General features: G+C 46.6%; 1 long non-coding RNA gene across 1 annotated transcript in view; it reads left to right on the top strand.

Annotated features, from left to right (window-relative positions):
• The first annotated feature begins 2,210 nt into the window (after nucleotides 1-2,210).
• The window catches only part of LOC116535087, a 34,195-nt gene continuing 30,405 nt past the window's right edge, over nucleotides 2,211-6,000 (top strand). Inside the window, exon 1 of the long non-coding RNA XR_004262036.1 lies at nucleotides 2,211-2,503. This is a non-coding gene — a long non-coding RNA (uncharacterized LOC116535087). The remainder of the gene's footprint in view (nucleotides 2,504-6,000) is intronic.

Here is a 6,000-nt window from a genome sequence, read left to right as displayed (position 1 = left end):
CAGGAACTCTGTTAGGGGCTGTGGAGGATGCAAAATGAATGAGATGAGTCTCACTGGTTGTTTAAATAAGTAACAAGGTAAGTGAAATCAGTGTTAAACAGAGGTATTAGCAATATTCTGTGGGAACACAGGTGAAAAGGGGCAGGGGGACGGGAAATCACGTTTACTAAAGACCTAAAACAGCAAGTCCTGTCACACATGTTTTCACAGAGGTTAATTCTGACTAGGGGAATCTGAAAAGATTTCATGCAGTAGGACATTTGAGTTGAGACTTTGAAGGTGAGTAGTAGCACTGGATCAGGAGAAAATCAAAGGAAGAACACTTGAAGTTGGGAGGACAGTGTGTAAAAAGGCAACAGGGCATGAAAGTGCATAAGCTGTTCAAGGAACACAGAGTATTGGGTGTGGCTGGGCCATAGGGTATCAAAGGGTAGTGTGGGTAATGAGGCATGGAAAGGTGGGCTGGCACCAGATTTTGGAGGCGTTTTAGTGCCTGGCTTGGAAATTCGAATTTTATTTTGTGGGCAGTGAGGAACCACTAAAAGCTTTTCAGTGAGAATGACAAGGTGGAAACAATGGTTTAGGGTGATTAACTTGGCAGGATGCACTGGGGACTGGGTAGACCGGAGCCTGCAAAGGGAGGTAGGATGCTGCATCAACAATGCAGGCGTGAGATGACGAAGGTTTAATCTAGGGAGGTGGCAATAGTGATGAAAAGGAAGTGACAAATCTAATAAGATTGCAAGAGGCAATGTGGTGTGGTACAAAGTACATTGGATAGGATTTCCGATATCCCTGGGTTCTAGTCTTTTTGTTTGTTTGTTTGAGAAAGAGTCTCTCTCTGTCACCCAGGCTGGTGTGCAGTGGTGCAATCTCAGCTCACTGCAACCTCTGCCTCCCGGGTTCAAGCAATTCTCCTGCCTCACCCTCCTGAGTAGCTGGGATTACAGGCACACACCACCATGCCCAGCTAGTTTTTGTATTTTTAGTAGAGATGGGGTTTCACCATTTTGGCTAGGATGGTGTTGATATATCCTGACCTCGTGATCCACTGCCCTCCGCCTCCCAAAGTGCTGGGATTACAGATGTGAGTCATTGTGCCTGGCCCTTAGTCTTTTTTTTTGAGACAGAGTCTCAGTCTGTTGCCCAGGCTGGAGTGCAGTGACTAAATCTCAGCTCACTGCAACCTCTGTCTCTCGGGTTGAACTGATTCTCCTGCCTCAGCCTCCTGAGCAGCTGGGATTAAAGCTGCATGCCACCACACTCAGCTAATTTTCATAATTTTAGTGGAGCCGGGGTTTCGCCATGTTGGCCAGGCTGGTCTCAAACTCCTGATCTCAGGTGATCCACCTGCCTCGGCCTCCCAAAGCACTGGGATTACAGACGTGAGCCACCGTGCCTGGCCCCTGGGTTCTAGTCTTGACTTCCATTCACAGGCTGTGTTGCCTTATCTTCCACAGACTCAATTTTTTCTTTTGAAAAGGACGAAGCTGGCCTGTAATCCCAGCACTTCGGGAGGCCAAGGCAGGTGGATCACCTGAGGTCAGGAGTTCAAGACCAGCCTGACCAACATGGAGAAACCTCGTGTCTACTAGAAATACAAAAATTAGGTAGGTGTAGTGGCACGCAACTATAATCCCAGCTACTTGGGAGGCTGAGGCGGGAGAATCGCTTGAACCCGGGAGGTGGAAGTTGCGGTGAGCTGAGACGATGCCATTGTACTCCAGCCTGGGCAACAAGAGCAAAACTCTGTCCCCCACCCCCCAAAAAAAGAAAAGAAAAAAGAAAAAGGCGAAGCTGGGAGAAATAAATACCTTTGTTTCCTACAACTGGAATGTGCTTAATCACTGTGCTGCATGGGCCTTTAGTAGGACTAACTGACCAGACTTGGTCAAGGATTAACTAACTGGGAGAATGGAGGTGCCGTTAATAGGATAGTGGAGTCAAAGACGGAAGCTAGTTGTATGGGGAAAGATGATGTACAGACATGCTGGGTGTGAGGTGTTAGCGGAACATCTAGCTGACTGTACGAAGGGTGGGACGGCAGCTCTGAAGAGAGGCAAGGGTGGGTGAGATTTCGATTTGGCAACCAAAAGCCTGAAAGCAACACTAGAAGCTGTGCAGACAGATGAGTTTATCGAAAGAGGAAATGAGTATATGAGAGCAAAGAGCGAAGAACCATGGGAAGTGAGAAAAGCTGGTGGGGGGAAGACAAGGAAGGAGCAACTGACTGTGAGCCTTCAACAAGCTACTCCCATTTTCTGGCTCTTTAGTCTCCTCATTTGTAAAATGAGGGGGCTGGAGTAAGTAAGCTCTATAAGGCTCTCAGCTGTGACATCTATGCATAATCACAGAAGATCGAAGTGTACAGAACACCATGGAAACTGAAGAGAGATTTTGAAAGGAGGCTTTAAGAGGTCATGCGCATCCAATGTTGCAGAGGTGTCAGAGACTGAGGACTTAAATGAAGCCACTGATTAGCAATTTAAAGATCCTTTCCAAGGTAAGGACCCCTTCCTCGCAAGCCACTAATTGTCTATAACCTTTCTCCTACCATCTCTAAATGTGAACATTCTGTAAAATTCTGTTCTCTGGCCAGGCGCAGTGACTCATGCCTGTAATCCCAGCACTCTGGGAGGCCGAGGTGGGCGGATGACCTGAGGTCAGGAGTTCCAGACCATCCTGACCAACATGGAGAAACCCCGTCTCTACAAAAAATACAAAATTACTCAGGCGTGGCGCATGCCTGTAATCACAGCTACTCGGGAGGCTGAGGCAGGAGAATCGCCTGAACCCAGGAGGCAGGGGTTGCGGTGAGCCGATATCGAACCATTACACTCCAGCCTGGGCAACAAGAGCGAAACTCCGTCTCAAAAAAAAAAAAAAAAATTCCATTCTCTGCCCTCCACAGAGGCGTAGCCACTCTCCCATAGCAACGGTTATCTCTACAAGGTGGGTCAGAAATCTCTGGTTCATATCTTCCTTTTGCACCTCAATCGCATTTCCAACTGTCTATTGGACATTTCCATCAGTCACTGAAATTTAGCTTGCAGTAAAATTAATAATACTAATGATAATAGCTAACAGGGCTTAACTTTGTTTTGGGTCCTGTAATAAGCATATCACATGTTATCTCCTTTACATCCTGTAATAATCCTACAAGGCAGGTATTTTATTATCCCCACTTTGTTGATGAGGTAACTGAGGATCAGAGATTTTTTCTTTTTTCGAAACAGAGTCTTGCTCTGTTGCCCAGGCTAGAGTGCAGTGGCGTGAGCTTGGCTCACTGCAACCTCTGCCTCCTGGACTCAAGTGATCTACTCATTTTAGCTTTCTGAGTAGCTGGGACTACAGGTCCGGGCCACCATGCATGGCTAATTTTTGTATTGTTTGTAGAGACAGGGTTTTGCCATGTTGCCTGTGGCTGGTCTTGATCTTCTGGGCTCAAGTGATCCACCTGCCTTAGCCTCCCAGAATGCTGGGATTATAGGCATGAGCCATAGCCCTGGCCCAGAGATGTTAAATAATGTCTAAGGTCACATAACTGGGATGTTGTGTAGTCAAGATTCTTCCTGATTCCACAGCCTGAGAGCTTAATGGTTTCACTATGATCAATCTAAAATCAAGTCACTATCTTTATTTCGTAAATCAGATCACCTCCCTTACTTCTCTATTTCTACTTCTACTTCACTCTCCCCCAGCACCTTGTCACTGGCTTAGAACAGGTCCTCATCCCCTCCCTCTCAGACAATTATGAAAGTGTCTCAAAGGGTCTCCCCACTTGCAGTTTTACCCTTCCAATTCTGGACATGTGACCAATCCGGCTTAAAAAAATCTCTGAAGACTCCCATTATCTACTTTACAAAATAAAGTCGCAACTCCTGACCATGGCTAAAGGAGTCCCTTCACAGTCTAGCCCCCAGCATCCTGCAGTTTAGCTGCACTGACCTATTAGTCATCCCCAAGCATGGTGTGGACATTTACATCTGAATGCCTTTACTCATGCGTCCCTCTACCTGGAATGCCCTCCCCACTCTTCACTGAGATAACTTCTACTCATCTTTCAAATCCCAGCTCTAATGTCATCTCCTGTGAAGACTTCTCAGATTCCCAACCCCTTCGTCTGATAGAAATTACATTCCCTCCTTGTGCTGCTGGATGTCTCTTACTACACTGTGACACCTTGGGGATGATCACATCCTGTTCTTTCTTTTCCTTTTTTTTATTTAATTTTTTTCTTTCTTTTTCTTTTCTTTTTTTTTTTTTTTTTTTTTTTTTAGACAGAGAATTAGATATGACCAAACAGTTTTAAGGAGCTAAGGTTGACTTTATGGACCAAATGCTTACAAAGCCCTCATGAGTTAACTGGCTTAGTACCTGGCTTCCAGGGATCCCAGCCTTATTCTTGTTTACAAAACAAGCCTGGTCTCATTTAGATTCAGTGTTATTGGCCAGGAATAGTGGCTCATGCCTGTAATCCCAGCACTTTGGGAGGCCGAGGGGAGCTGATCACTTCCCCAGGTAAATCACAAGGTCACTTCCTGGCAGAAACCTTAGGATATTTATGGGACCTTGAGAAGAGAGAAATGCACTCAAATTTATAGATACTGCAGGTGAAATCTGGTTGCAAGTTGTTGGCTTGGCTTCCTAGCCTCCAGAAGGCTTTTTAATTTTTTTTTTTTTTTTTTTTTAAGACGGGGTTTCACCATGTTGGTCAGGCTGGTCTTGAACTCCCGACCTCAGGTGATCCGCCCGCCTTGGCCTCCAAAGTGCTTGGATTACAGGCGTGAGCCACCACGCCCGGTCCCCAGAAGGCTTTTAAAAATCTAATATGAGATTCCAGGCCAGGCACCATGGCTTATGCTTATGATCTCACCACGGTGGGAGGCCAAGGTAAGAGGATTGCTTGAGCAAAGAAGTTTGAGACCAGCCTGGGCAACATGACAAAACTCCATCTCTACTAAAAATATAAAAAATTAGGTAGCGTGACGGCAAGCACTTGTAGTCCCAGCTACTAGGGAGGCTGAGGTGGGAGGATCACCTGAGTCTGGGAGGTCGAGGCTGCAGTAAGCTGAGATCGTACCACTACACTATAGCGAGGGCGACAGAACGACACCCCATCTCAAAAAAAAGAAAACAGGCCGGGTGCAGTGGCTCACGCCTGTAATACCAGCACTTTGGGAGGCCAAGGTGGGTGGATCACGAGGTCAGGAGATCAAGACTATCCTGGCTGACATGGTGAAACCCTATCTCTACCAAAAATACAAAAATTAGCTGAGCATAGTGGCGCGTGCCTGTAGTCCCAGCTACTCAGGAGGCTGAGGCAAGAGAATTGCTTGAACCCATGAGATGGAGATTGCAGTGAGCCAAGATCGCACCACTGCACTCCAGCACTTCAGCCTGGCCACAGAGAGAGACTCTGTCTCAAAAAAAAAAAAAAAAAAAAAGGAAAAAAAAGAAAAAAGGAAAAAAAAAAAAAAACAAGGCCAGGCACTGTGGCTCACGCCTGTAACCCAGCACTTTGGGAGGCCAAGGTGGGTGGATCACTTGAGGTCAGAAGTTCGAGACCAGCCTGACCAATGTGGTGAAACCCTGTTTCTACTAAAAATACAAACTTAGCCAGGCTTGGTGGCACATGCCTGTAATCCCAGCTACATGGGAGGCGGAGGCAGGAGAATAGCTCGATCCCGGGGAGGGGAGGTTGTGGTGAGCCTAGATCACGACACTGCACTCCAGCCTGGGCAACAAGAGCAAATCTCCATCTCAAAACAAAACAAAAGAAAACAAACTAATATGAGACTCCTTATTAAAAGTTCCAGCAAAGCGGATGGGCATGGTGGCTCACACCTGTAATTCCAGTGCTTTGGGAGGCCGAGGCAGGTGAATCACCTCAGGTCAGGAGCTTGAGACAATCCTGGCCAATGTGGTGAAACCCTGCCTCTACTAATAATACAAAAATTAGCTGGGTGTGGTGGCAGGCACTTGTAATCCCAGGTACTC

Source organism: Sapajus apella, unplaced genomic scaffold (genome assembly GCF_009761245.1).
Source record: "Sapajus apella isolate SASKATOON/1434 unplaced genomic scaffold, GSC_monkey_1.0 scaffold91, whole genome shotgun sequence".
In the NCBI taxonomy this organism is placed as follows: Eukaryota; Metazoa; Chordata; class Mammalia; order Primates; family Cebidae; genus Sapajus; species Sapajus apella.
This window is presented reverse-complemented; position numbering and strand designations above follow the sequence as displayed.